Here is a 13,688-nt window from a genome sequence, read left to right as displayed (position 1 = left end):
CTGTTTCTCTGGGGGAACATACTCGTTTCCTCCCCGGGCGTGCCTGCAGTGAGTAGAAGCTGGGCCTTCCTAGGTTTTCACAAACAGCTCCGAGGCTACAAGAATCTAAATATCCAAAGGGGAAAAGACTGCTTTTCGAAGCAGATCCACCTATCCTAGTTCACAGCAAACATGAGTCCCTGCAGTAGTGGAACTGCCGAGGGAGAGCATGGCGAAATCCTAGGAACTTCCCTAAGTGCCTTTCACTGTGCAGGCCTCGAAGTGTGGCAAGATCCCTGACGAAGGGCTGGCCTGAGCAAGGCCTGGTTGGCAGTGCCGCTTCCGGGGGCCGAGCAGTGTAAAGTGAGGAATTGTGCTTTTTGCTCAGTTTTGATGTCCCATCGACGTCCTGCTTAACCTAGCGAGCCGGCAGGTGTGAGCTCCCGGAAGGAACGCTGAGCAGAGTGTTTGTCTCAGTGCAGGTAGGGCCCTTGTCCTCACTGAGCCCAAATGGCCCAGCACATGAGACCGGCTCGGACTGTCTTCGTGAGCTGGGGCAAGCTGCGGCAACCTAGGTTTCCAAGAAGAGAGAGAGCAGTGTGCCGCCTGGGCTCTGCATGCCAAGACGTGTTTTGAAGGGCCTGCACGGCTGTTTGTTGCTCAGGAGGCAGAGAGGAGACGTGGAGGGGCTCCGTTTTCTTTCAAGGGAAACGGTGCGGTGGCCAGAGTGTTTGGAGTCCTGAAAGCTATCCTCGCGTTCCACTGAAGCACAACAACGGTGGAGACCTCATGAAAAGCGAGGCACGCACAGCTTGCCCGGTGGAAACTTAGACACTACCCTGAGGCTCAGGGTGGCCTTGCGCTTTCCGAGGCGGATCGAGGTCTGCCGGATTATCTCTCCTCCAGCGTGGCAGGAACCCGGTTTCTCGGGGGAAAGTGCTCGTTTCCTACGCAAGCGTACCTGCGGAGGCTAGAAGCAGGGCAACTTCAGGTTTGGCAGGCAGGCCCTGGGACACCAGAATCCAACCTTCCAAAGAGAAAAGGCTGCTTTTGTCAGCAGAGCCACCTAGCCTTGTCAGCACCCAGCATAAGTACCTGCAGTATGGGAGCTGCGAAGGGAGAGAAATGGGACACACTGGGCACCTGAGAAGCTCTCCTCGAAACCTGCAAGCAGCCTGTTTCTCTGGGGGAACATACTCGTTTCCTCCCCGGGTGTGCCTGCAGTGAGTAGAAGCTGGGCCTTCCTAGGGTTTCACAAACAGCTCCGAGTCTACAAGAATCTAGATATCCAAAGGGGAAAAGACTGCTTTTCGAAGCAGATCCACCTATCCTAGTTCACAGCAAACATGAGTCCCGCGCTAGTGGAGCTGCCGAGGGAGAGCATGGCGAAACCCTGGGAACTTCGCTAAGTACCTTTCACTGTGCAGGCGTCGAAGTGTGGCCAGATCCCTGACGGAGGGCTGACCTGAGCAAGGCCTGGTTGGCAGTGCCTCTTCCGCGGGCCTAGCAGTGTAAAGTGAGGAATCGCTTAACCTAGCGAACCGTCAGGTGTGAGCTCCCGGAAGGAACGCTGAGCAGAGTGTTTGTCTCAGTGCAGGTAGGGCCCTTGTCCTCACTGAGTCCAAGTTTCCCAGCATATGAGACCAGCTCGGAATGTCCTCGTGAGCTGGGGCAAGCTGCGGCAACCTAGGTTTCCAAGAAGAGAGAGAGCAGTGTGCCGCCTGGGCTCTGCATGCCAAGACGTGTTTTGAAGGGCCTACACGGCTGCTTGTTGCTCAGGAGGCAGAGAGGAGACGTGGAGGGGCTCCGTTTTCTTTCAAGGGAAACGGTGTGGAGGCCAGAGTGCTTGGAGTCCTGAAAGCTATCCTCTCGTTCCACTGAAGCACAACAACGGTGGAGACCTCATGGAAAGCGAGGCACGCAGAGCTTACCCGGTGGAAACTTGGACACTACCCTGAGGCTCATGGTGGCCTTGCGCTTTCCCAGGCTGAACGGGGTCTGCGGGATTATCTCTCCTCCAGCGTGGCAGGAACCCGGTTTCTCGGGGGAAAGTGCTCGTTTCCTACCTAAGCATACCTGTGGAAGCTAGAAGCAGGGCAACTTCAGGGTTTGGCAGGCAGGCCCTGGGACACTAGAATCCAACCTTCCAAAGGGAAAAGGCTGCTTTTGTCAGCAGAGCCACCAACCCTTGTCAGCACCCAGCATAAGGTACTGCAGTATGGGAGCTAAGAAGGGAGAGAAATGGGACACACTGGGTACCTGAGAAGCTCCCCTCGACACCTGCAAGCAGCCTGTTTTTCTGGGGGAACATACTCGTTTCCTCCCCGGGCGTGCCTGCAGTGAGTAGAAGCTGGGCCTTCCTAGGTTTTTACAAACAGCTCCGAGGCTACAAGAATCCAGATATCCAAAGGGGAAAAGACTGCTTTTCGAAGCAGATCCACCTATCCACGTTCACAGCAAACATGAGTCCCTGCGCTAGTGGAGCTGCCGAGGGAGAGCATGGCGAAACCCTGGGAACTTCCCTAAGTACCTTTCACTGTGTAGGCCTCGAAGTGTGGCAAGATCCCTGACGGAGGGCTGACCTGAGCAAGGCCTGGTTGGCAGTGCCTCTTCCGGTGGCCTAGCAGTGTAAAGTGAGGAATTGTGCTTTTTGCTCAGTTTGGATCTCCCATCGACGTCCTGCTTAACCTAGCGAGCCGGCACCTGTAAGCTCCCGGATGGAACGCTGAGCAGAGTGTTTGTCTCAGTGCAGGTAGGGCCCTTGTCCTCACTGAGCCCAAAATGCCCGGCATCTGAGAACGGCTCGGACTGTCTTCGTGAGCTGGGGCAAGCTGCGGCAACCTAGGTTCCCAAGAAGAGAGAGAGCAGTGTGCCGCCTGGGCTCTGCATGCCAAGACGTGTTTTGAAGGGCCTACAGGGCTGCTTGTTGCTCAGGAGGCAGAGAGGAGACGTGGAGGGGCTCCGTTTTCTTTCAAGGGAAACGGTGCGGTGGCCAGAGTGCTTGGAGTCCTAAAAGCTATCCTCTCGTTCCACTGAAGCACAACAACGGTGGAGACCTCATGGAAAGTGAGGCACGCAGAGCTTACCTGGTGGAAACTTAGACACTACCCTGAGGATCAGGGTGGCCTTGCGCTTTCCCAGGCTGAACGGGGTCTGCGGGATTATCTCTCCTCCAGGGTGGCAGGAACCCGGTTTCTCGGGGGAAAGTGCTCGTTTCCTACGCAAGCATACCTGCGGAGGCTAGAAGCAGGGCAACTTCAGGGTTTGGCAGGCAGGCCCTGGGACACTAGAATCCAAGCTTCCAAAGAGAAAAGGCTGCTTTTGTCAGCAGAGCCACCTACCCTTGTCAGCACCCAGAATAACTACCTGCAGTATGGGCGCTACGAAGGGAGAGAAATGGGATACAATGTGTACCTGAGAAGCTCCCCTCGACACCTGAAAGCAGCCTGTTTCTCTGGGGGAACATACTCGTTTCCTCCCCGGGTGTGCCTGCAGTGAGTAGACGCTGGGCCTTCCTAGGGTTTCACAAACAGCTCCGAGTCTACAAGAATCTAGATATCCAAAGGGGAAAAGACTGCTTTTCGAAGCAGATCCACCTATCCTAGTTCACAGCAAACATGAGTCCCTGCGCTAGTGGAGCTGCCGAGGGAGAGCATGGCGAAACCCTGGGAACTTCCTTAAGTACTTTACTGGGCAGGCCTCGAAGTGTGGCAAGATCCCTGACTGAGGGCTGACCTGAGCAAGGCCTGGTTGGAAGTGCCTCTTCCGGGGGCCTAGCAGTGTAACGTGAGGAATTGTGCTTTTTGCTCAGTTTGGATCTCACATCGACTTCCTGCTTAACCTAGAGAGCCGGCAGGTGTGAGCTCCCAGAAGGAACGCTGAGCAGAGTGTTTGTCTCACTGCAGGTAGGGCCCTTGTCCTCACTGAGTCCAAGTTGCCCTGGATATCAGACCAGCTCGGACTGTCTTCGTGAGCTGGGGCAAGCTGCGGCAACCTAGGTTTCCAAGAAGAGAGAGAGCAGTGTGCCGCCTGGGCTCTGCATGCCATGACGTCTTTTGAAGGGCCTACACGGCTGCTTGTTGCTCAGGAGGCAGAGAGGAGACGTGGAGGGGCTCCGTTTTCTTTCAAGGGAAACGGTGCGGTGGCCAGAGTGCTTGGAGTCCTGACAGCTATCCTCTCGTTCCACTGAAACACAACAACGTTGGAGACCTCATGAAAAGCGAGGCACGCAGAGCTTGCCCGGTGGAAACTTAGACACTACCCTGAGGCTCAGGGTGGCCTTGCGCTTTCCCAGGCTGAACGAGGTCTGCGGGATTATCTCTCCTCCAGCGTGGCAGGAACCCGGTTGCTCGGGGAAAGTGCTCATTTCCTACGCAAGCGTACCTGCGGAGGCTAGAAGCAGGGCAACTTCAGGGCTTGGCAGGCAGGCCCTGGGACACTAGAATCCAAACTTCCAAAAAGAAAAGGCTGCTTTTGTCAGCAGAGCCACCTACCCTTGTCAGCACCCAGCATAAGTACCTGCAGTATGGGAGCTACTATGGGAGAGAAATGGGACACACTGGGTACCTGAGAAGCTCCCCTCGACACCTGCAAGCAGCCTGTTTCTCTGGGGGAACATACTCGTTTCCTCCACGGGCGTGCCTGCAGTGAATAGAAGCTTGGCCTTCCTAGGTATTCACAAACAGCTCCGAGGCTACAAGAATCCAGATATCCAAAGGGAAAAGACTGCTTTTCGAAGCAGGGCCACCTATCCTAGTTCACAGCAAACATGAGTCCCTGCAGTAGTGCAGCAGCCGAGGGAGAGCATGGCGAAACCCTAGGAACTTCGCTAAGTACCTTTCACTGTGCAGGCCACGAAGAGTGACAAGATCCCTGACAGAGGGCTCACCTGATCAAGGCCTGGTTGGCAGTGCCTCTTCCGGGGGCCTAGTAGTGTAAAGTGAGGAATTTTGCTTTTTCCTCAATTTGGATTTCCCATCGACGTCCTGCTTAACCTAGCGAGCCGGCAGGTGTGAGCTCCCGGAAGGAACGCTGAGCAGAGTGTTTGTCTCAGTGCAGGTAGGGCCCTTATCCTCACTGAGCCCAAATTGCCCAGCACATGAGACCGGCTCGGACTGTCTTCCTGAGCTGGGGCAAGCTGCGGCAACCTAGGTTTCCAAGAAGAGAGAGAGCAGTGTGCCGCCTGGGCTCTGCATGCCAAGAAGTGTGTTGAAGGGCCTACACGGCTGCTTGTTGCTCAGCAGGCAGAGAGGAGACGTGGGGGGACTCAGTTTGCTTTCAAGGGAAACGGTGCGGAGGCCAGAGTGCTTGGAGTCCTGAAAGCTATCCTCTCGTTCCACTGAAGCACAACAACGGTGGAGACCTCATTGAAACGAAGGCACGCAGAGCTTGCCCGTAGGAAACTTAGACACTACCCTGAGGCTCAGGGTGGCCTTGCGCTTTCCCAGGCTGAACGATGTCTGCGGGATTATATCTCCTCCAGCGTGGCAGGAACCCGGTTGCTCGGGGGAAAGTGCTCGTTTCCTACGCAAGCGTACCTGCGGAGGCTAGAAGCAGGGCAACTTCAGGGCTTGGCAGGCAGGCCCTGGGACACTAGAATCCAAACTTCCAAAAAGAAAAGGCTGCTTTTGTCAGCAGAGCCACCTACCCTTGTCAGCACCCAGCATAAGTACCTGCAGTATGGGAGCTACTATGGGAGAGAAATGGGACACACTGGGTACCTGAGAAGCTCCCCTCGGCACCTTCAAGCAGCCTGTTTCTCTGGGGGAACATACTCGTTTCCTCCACGGGCGTGCATGCAGTGAGTAGAAACTGGGCCTTCCTAGGTTTTCACAAACAGCTCCGAGGCTACAAGAATCCAGATATCCAAAGGGGAAAAGACTGCTTTTCGAAGCAGATCCACCTATCCTAGTTCACAGCAAACATCAGTCCCTGCGCTATTGGAGCTGCCGAGGGAGAGCATGGCGAAACCCTGGGAACTTCGCTAAGTACCCTTCACTGTGCAGGCGTCGAAGTGTGGCAAGATCCCTGACGGAGGGCTGACCTGAGCAAGGCCTGGTTGGCAGTGCCTCTTCCGGGGGCCTAGCAGTGTAAAGTGAGGAATTGTGCTTTTTGCTCAGTTTGGATCTCCCATCGACGTCCTGCTTAACCTAGCGAGCCGGCAGGTGTGAGCTCCCGGAAGGAACGCTGAGCAGAGTGTTTGTCTCAGTGCAGGTAGGGCCCTTGTCCTCACTGAGTCCAAATTGCCCAGCATATGAGACCAGCTCGGACCGTCGTCGTGAGCTGGGGCAAGCTGCGGCAACCTAGGTTTACAAAAAGAGAGAGAGCAGAGTGCCTGCTTGGGCTCTGCATGCCGAATAGTGCTCCGAAGGGCCTACAGGGCTGCTTGTTGCTCAGCAGGCAGAGAGGAGACGTGGAGGGCCTCCGTGTGGTTGCATGGGAAACGGGGCGGAAGCCAGAGTGCTGGGAGGGCTGGAAGCTATCCTCGCGTTCCACTGAAGCACAACAACGGTGGAGACCTCATGGAAACCGAGGCACGCAGAGCTGGCCCGATGGAAACTTAGACACTACCCTGAGGCTCAAGGTGTCCTTGTGCTTTCCCAGGTGGAACGAGGTCTTCGGGATTATGTCTCCTCCAGCGTGGCAGGAACCCGGTTTCTCGGGGGAAAGTGCTCGTTTCCTACGCAAGCATACCTGCGGAGGCTAGAAGCACGGCAACTTCAGAGTTTGGCAGGCAGCCCCTGAAACACTAGAATCCAAGCTTCCAAAGGGAAAAGGCTGCTTCTGTCGGCAGAGCCACCTACCCTTGTGAGCACTCACCGTATGTACCTGCAGTATGGGAGCTGCGAAGGGAGACAAACGGGACACACTGGGCACCCGAGAAGCTTCCCTCGACACTTGCAAGCAGCCTGTTTCTCTGGGGGAACATACTCGTTTCCTCCCCGGGTGTGCCTGCAGTGAGTAGAATCTGGGACTTCCTAGGGTTTCACAAACAGCTACGAGGCTACAAGAATCCAGATATCCAAAGGGGAAAAGACTGCTTTTCGAAGGAGGGCCACCTATCCTAGTTCACAGCAAACATGAGTCCCTGCAGTTGTGGAGCTCCCGAGGGAGAGCATGGCGAAACCCTGGGAACTTCGCTAAGTACCTTTCACTCTGCAGGCGTCGAAGTGTGGCAAGATCCCTGACGTAGGGCTTGCCTGAGCGAGGCCTAGTTGCCAGTGCCTCTTCCGGAGGCCTAGCAGTGTAAAGTGAGGATTTTTGCTCTTTGCTCAGCTTGGATCTCACATCGACGTCCTGTTTAACATAGCGAGCCGGCAGGTGTGATGTCCCAGAATGAACGCTGAGTAGAGTGTTTGTCTCAGTGCAGGTAGGGCCCTTGTCCTCACTGAGTCCAAGTTGCCCAGCACATGAGACCGGCTCGGCCTGTCTTCGTGATCTGGGGCAAGCTGCGGCAACCTAGGTTTCCAAGAAGAGAGAGAGCAGTGTTCCGCCTTGGGCTCTTCATGCCAAGAAGTGTTCCGAAGGGCCTACACAGCTGCTTGTTGCTCAGCAGGCAGAGAGGAGATGTGTGGGGGCTCCGTGTGGTTGCATGGGAAACGGTTGCCGAGGAGAGTGTGCTTGGAGTCCTGAAAGCTATCCTCGCGTTCCACTGAAGCACAACAACGGTGGAGACCTCATGGAAACCGAGGCACGCAGAGCTTGCCCGGTGGAAAGTTAGACACTACCCTGAGGCTCAGGGTGGCCTTGCGCTTTCCCAGGCGAAACGAGGTCTGCGGGATGATCTCTCCTCCAGCCTGGCAGGAACCCGGTTTCTCGGGAGAAAGTGCTCGTTTCTTACGCAAGCGTACCTGCGGAGGCTAGAAGCAGGGCAACTTCTGAGTTTGGCATGTAGGCCCTGAAACACTAGAATCCAAGCTTCCAAAGGGAAAAGGCTGCTTTTGTCAGCAGAGCCACCTACCCTTGTCAGCACCCAGCATTATTACCTGCTGTATGGGAGCTGAGAAGGGAGACAAACGGGAGACACTGGGCACCTGAGAAGCTCCCCTCGACACTCGCAAGGATCCTGTTTCTCTGGGGAAACATACTCGTTTCCTCCCCGGGCGTGCCTGCAGTGAATAGAAGCTGGGCCTTCCTAGGGTTTCACAAACAGCTCCGAGGCTACAAGAAACAAGATATCCAAATGGGAAAAGACTGCTTTTAGAAGCAGGGCCACCTATCCTAGTTCAAAACAAACATGAGTCCCTGCAGTAGTTTAGCTGCCGAGGGAGAGCATGGCGAAACCCTGGGAATTTCACTAAGTACCTTTCACTGTGCAGGCGTCGAAGTGTGGCAAGATCGCTGACGGAGGGCTGGCCTGAGCGAGGCCTAGTTGGCAGTGCCTCTTCCGGGGGCCCAGCAGTTTAAAGTGAGGAATTGTGCTCTTTGCTCAGCTTGGATCTCACATCGACGTCCTGCTTAACCTAGCGAGCCGGCAGGTGTGAGCTCCCGGAAGGAACCCTCAGCAGAGTGTTTGTCTCAGTGCAGGTAGGGACCTTGTCCTCACTGAGTCCAAGTTGCCCAGCACATGAGACCAGCTCGGACTCTCTTCGTGATCTGGGGCAAGCTGCGGCAACCTAGGTTTCCAAGAAGACAGAGAGCAGTGTGCCTTCTTGGGCTCTGCATGCCAAGAAGGGTTCCGAAGGGCCTACACAGCTGCTTCTTGCTCAGCAGGCAGAGAGGAGACTTGGGGGGGCTGCGAGTTGTTGCATGGGAAACGGTGTGGAGGCCAGAGTGCTTGGAGTCCTGAAAGCTATTCTCATGTTCCACTGAAGCACAGCAACGATGGACACCTCATGGAAACCGAGGCACGCAGAGCTTGCCCACAGGAAACTTAGACACTACCCTGAGGCTCAGGGTGGCCTTGCGCTTTCCCAGGCGGAACGAGGTCTGCGGGATTATCTCTCCTCCAGCCTGGCAGGAACTCGGTTTCTCGGGAGAAAGTGCTCGTTTCCTTCGCAATTATACCTGCCGAGGCTAGAAGCAGGGCAATTTCTGAGTTTGGCATTCATCCCCTGAAACACTAGAATCCAAGCTTCCAAAGGGAAAAGGCCTCTTTGTCAGCAGAGCCACCTACCCTTGTCAGCACCCAGCATAAGTACCTGCAGTATGGCAGCTGCGAAGTTAGATAAACGGGACACACTGGGCACCTGAGAAGCTCCCTTCGACGCATACAAGCAGCCTGTTTCTCTGGGGGAACATACTCGTTTCCTCCCCTGGCGTGCCTGCAGTAAGTAGAAGCTGGGCCTTCCTAGGGTTTTACAAACAGCTCTGAGGCTACAAGAATCCAGATATCCAAAGGGGAAAAGTCTGCTTTTGGAAGCAGGGCCACGTATCGTAGTTCACAGCTAACATGAGTCCCTGCAGTAGTGGAGCTGCCGAGGGAGAGCATGGCGAAACCCTGGGAACTTTGCTAAGTACCTTTCACTGTGCAGGCATCGAAGTGTGGCAAGATCCCTGACGGAGGGCTGGCCTGAGGGAGGCCTAGTTGGCAATGCCTCTTCCGGGGGCCTAGCAGTGTAAAGTGAGGAACTGTGCTCTTTGCTCAGCTTGGATCTCACATCGACGTCCTGCTTAACCTAGCGAGCCGGCAGGTGTGAGCTCCTGGAAGGAACGCTGAGCAGAGTGTTTGTCTCAGTGCAGGTAGGGCCCTTGTCCTCACTGAGTCCAAGTTGCCCAGCACATGAGACCGGCTCGTACAGTCCTCGTGAGTTGGGGAAAGCTGCGGTAACCTAGGTTTCCAAGAAGAGAGAGAGCAGTGTGCCGCCTTGGGCTCTGCATGCCAAGAAGTGTTCTGAAGGGCCTACACGGCTGCTTGTTGCTCAGCAGGCCGAGAGGAGACGTGGGGGGGTCTCCGTGTTTTTGCATGGGGAACGGTGCGGAGGCCAGAGTGCTTGGAGTCCTGAAAATTATCCTCGCTTTCCACTGAAGCACAACAACGGTGGAGATCTCATGGAAACCGACGCATGCAGAGCTTGCCTGGTGGTAACTTAGACACTACCCTGAGGCTCAGCGTGGCCTTGCGCTTTCCCAGGCGGAACGAGGTCTGCGGGATTATTTCTCCTCCAGCTTGACAGAAGCCAGATTTCTCGGGGGAAAGTGCTCGTTTCCTACTCAAAAGTATCTGCGGAGCCTAGAAGCTGGGCAACTACGTTTATCTGCCTTCACCCAAGGTCTATCTTCCTGTCATGGAAGAGAGATGACAATAACGAGTTTCCAGGAAGTACTTTAGTCATGGGGATTGATTCATTGCACCTCAGTGACACTCAAAAAGAGAGAGCAACGTTGAACTTAAGAATGGGTCAAACTGTGTCCCCAGGGCTGTTTTAAAGCTGTAGAAAGTGAGCTATACAACCAAAAAGCAATTAATTGCTCTTCCCACTGCATAGAAATAGTTTATCTCAACAGTCGGTCTCGTGTTATTTTTCTTGGAAGATATCCAAGGAACTGACAGGACAAAACTGTCTCCCAAACACATGAATTCATACATGATGGTCTTAAGCCTAGGAAAAGGCATCGAGGAGTTCAAGCAGTCGATCGACTCAGGGTTCATGGAGACTGCTGCACACCAAACTTTGCTTATGGGAAACACTGGGGCTTACCTTGATGCTAGGGGTCACGTTCTCTTTGCACTTCATCTAGGGTGGGCAGTGACATGAGCTCTGAGCAAGCAGTGAAAACCTCCCCACTACTTATGAGAAAACTCACTTTTATTCAAAGAGGCATTCCCAGAAGTGAATAAAAGATGGTTAACCTCAGACAGCCTTGAAGTCGCCACTTTCTGTCTTTAAAAGGGAAAAATACTGACTTTTCTAGTCCTCCCAATTACAAAGTAGATCACACAGCATATTTACTTATCTTTTCTGACTAGCTAAAAGAGACACTTGGAACAAAGATTGCCCTTGCACGATGAAACGTTTGGATGCTACGTGTACTGTGAGCAATTAACTGTAGAATCTTCTAAATGCCCTCAATAGGCCTACGTGTCTTTGGATGATCTAAATGCCGAGCAGCGCTCAAAGTAAATCTCTACATTAGTTTTGGCTGAACCTAATGTCTGGTTTCCTCTTCAGTTAGAGAGACGTCCAACATGAGTTCTCAAAATGAATTGGAGACCCGGTGTTTTTACATTGCAGCTCAGGTTTCCTCACTTTGGCACACCCACATTGAAAGAAGGCCTACCAAGAACTGTCTTCCTGATGTTGTTTGAAAACTGAGGAATGCAATCCATTGAATTAAGCAAGCTGGTCCTAGTCCTTCAAACTGAAAAGAAAGGATGGTGCCCAGAGATGTGTTTCCCAGGATGGTGCTAAGAAGGCTTTTGGGCCACAGTGTACTTCCACGGGAAAAGTAAACATGCGAGAGTCCTGAGTGCTGTGAGGAATACTGGAGCTAAAGCAGTCCATTGACTAAGGTTTCCTGGAAACTGTTGCACCCTATCTTTTGTGATGGGAAATTGTGCACCTTACCTCTAAACTAGACGTCATATTTGGTTGGCACATTTGTTACAGAATGCTGTGGGATGAGCTCCCAGAAAGGAATCGAAAGTACCTGGTTTCTTTATAGAAAACTCACTGTTCCTCGCATAAATATTTGTAGAGTGACAAATAGATGGGCAGTGTGTGTTAGAGACACCTTGGACGCCAAAACCATGTCGCTTTCCAAAGGGGGAAATGCGGGCTTTCCCGACATTCTCCAGTTACCAACTTGATCCCACAGGTCATTTACAGGCACTCGCTTCCTGACTACTGGAGACATTTGGGACACACTGGGCCCTTCCATGATGACACGTTTGAGGCTGGGATTTCTGCGTGTGGTGAGTAGCATTATGCATGTAATGACCTATTCAGGCCTAGGAGACTTTGGACTATCCAAATGCCTTGGAGTGTTACCGGTATTTAAGTACTCTTTTTTTTTTTTTTTTTTGAGGTAAACTATCCCAGCAGTTTTTATCAATTAATATTCATAAACACACACAGCAGCTTCATTAGATATTTCAATTTTCCTCTTCAGTTTGAATGTGGAGTATTAGGAGAAGTTTTTGCATGTCAAGGTACAGGAAGCAGAGATCACGCTGCACTGCTACCTATATTTTCCAGCTAGAGGTAAAAATTAGTTAAGTGGAAAGGATTTTCATATAGATTTTCGCTCTTCCTTTTGAATGTACACAATAAAACAAGAGTGACAGACCTGAAATTACAATCACCAATCAAACCCAAGATAGTTGTTGTCCACATTCATTGGGAAATACAGCACAGAGGACATGGTCTGTGAATTGGGGTGTCATCAAAGAGGAGGTGGTGGAGGTTCATTTCCTATATTACTCTCTTTTAAATTTAGGTTTTCTAAAGCAACATCTAAAGGCATAATATCTACACAGCCCATAGCACCAAAATCTGCCAATTCGCCCCGTTCATCCTCGTCTGAGGACGAGCTCTCTTCAGGAACTAAAGTTGATCGAAGGCGCTCTTAAATAAAGAGAGTGCGGTCTGTGCACTCACTTTCCATGGACTGGTGCACTGTTTCAGACAATTTAGGATCGTTCAACCTTGTTAGAAGAAACTGGGAATTCTGGATAGTTTGCTGACTGCTTTCTGTGTTAGTTGTGTTGTTTGTTTCTGTGGAATGTGTGATTGTAGTGGTGACACTCCTTGTGTTAGTACGCCAGGTTGCATTGCGTGCAGTGTCCAGTTGTGGCCGTGCTGCCAGGGCGTGCTGTCATTCTAGATACAGCTGTATCTGCAGTTGTTGTCACTGAGAAACGGAAGGGCCAGAGGAATTAAGCTGTCCCCCTGCGGAACGTCTCACTCCTGATAACTGGGATCAAAGCTCAGCTAGAGGATCCATGGCTTCCCTATTGCTTGGAGAATGTGAAGTCCGAGAAGAAGAAAGTCTGCCAGTAGAACTGCTATTGGAATGAATGTTTGATCTACGTACACCAGGGCCTCCCAATCCCCAGCCAGGGTGAAACATTCTATGTATATGTCGAAAACCGCTCGATTCATCTAAATCTCTAGGGGCTCTGTGTTCAACTGTAAGACGAGCCGCAGGGTCATCCGTGACATGATTAGGACTGCCTCCAGGTAATGCTGCAAATATTGGGCACATCACTTCTGTTGATGTTTCTGCATGTTCAGAAGTAACATGTGCTTGAAGAGATGTCTCCGTATAGCTAATTTTTCCACAATAGGGACAAGTAAAAGCCTGTGGCTGCTCTACAGAGAAAGCTTAGGAACCATAGTACAAATCAACATCTACACTTGCTTGTTAACATGCAGTGCATTGGATGGTCAGTTGTATGCCTTGTTCTTCTTGCACCACTCTCATAACAAAATGCACAAAAATCGTAACCATTGCATATTAAACACTTATAGCTGTGACCTTGAAAATTTCCCTTGAAACATGCATCAATCACAGCTGACACCGTCATGTCGGGACATCCTATTTCAGAGGGTGGCGACGCGGGCCCTACCGAGCTCAGGCTGCAGTGTCCCCCGCGGTGTCCTGGTCCTGCACTCGTGGGACGGCCTCCTTCCACTGGAATCCAGGGCTCGGCCACGGGGATGGGGTGGGCAGCAGAGCGCTACCCGCCGGCGGCACCGCGGCGGCGGCGGCTGGAGGAAGCGCGGGCTGGGAATGAGGCCGGGCCTGGACGGGGCCGAGCTCCTCCA

The 13,688-nt window shown here is 52.9% G+C and overlaps 1 pseudogene; it reads right to left on the bottom strand.

The window, feature by feature from the left end:
• Positions 1–12,303: 12,303 nt before the first annotated feature.
• LOC137775625 (E3 ubiquitin-protein ligase KCMF1 pseudogene) lies at positions 12,304–13,457 on the bottom strand (annotated as a pseudogene).
• Positions 13,458–13,688: the final 231 nt, after the last annotated feature.

The sequence above is a fragment of the Eschrichtius robustus genome, chromosome 13 (assembly GCF_028021215.1).
Source record: "Eschrichtius robustus isolate mEscRob2 chromosome 13, mEscRob2.pri, whole genome shotgun sequence".
NCBI classification, from domain to species: Eukaryota; Metazoa; Chordata; class Mammalia; order Artiodactyla; family Eschrichtiidae; genus Eschrichtius; species Eschrichtius robustus.
The sequence above is the reverse complement of the archived record's forward strand: the minus strand, read 5'-3'. Positions and strand labels throughout refer to the sequence as shown.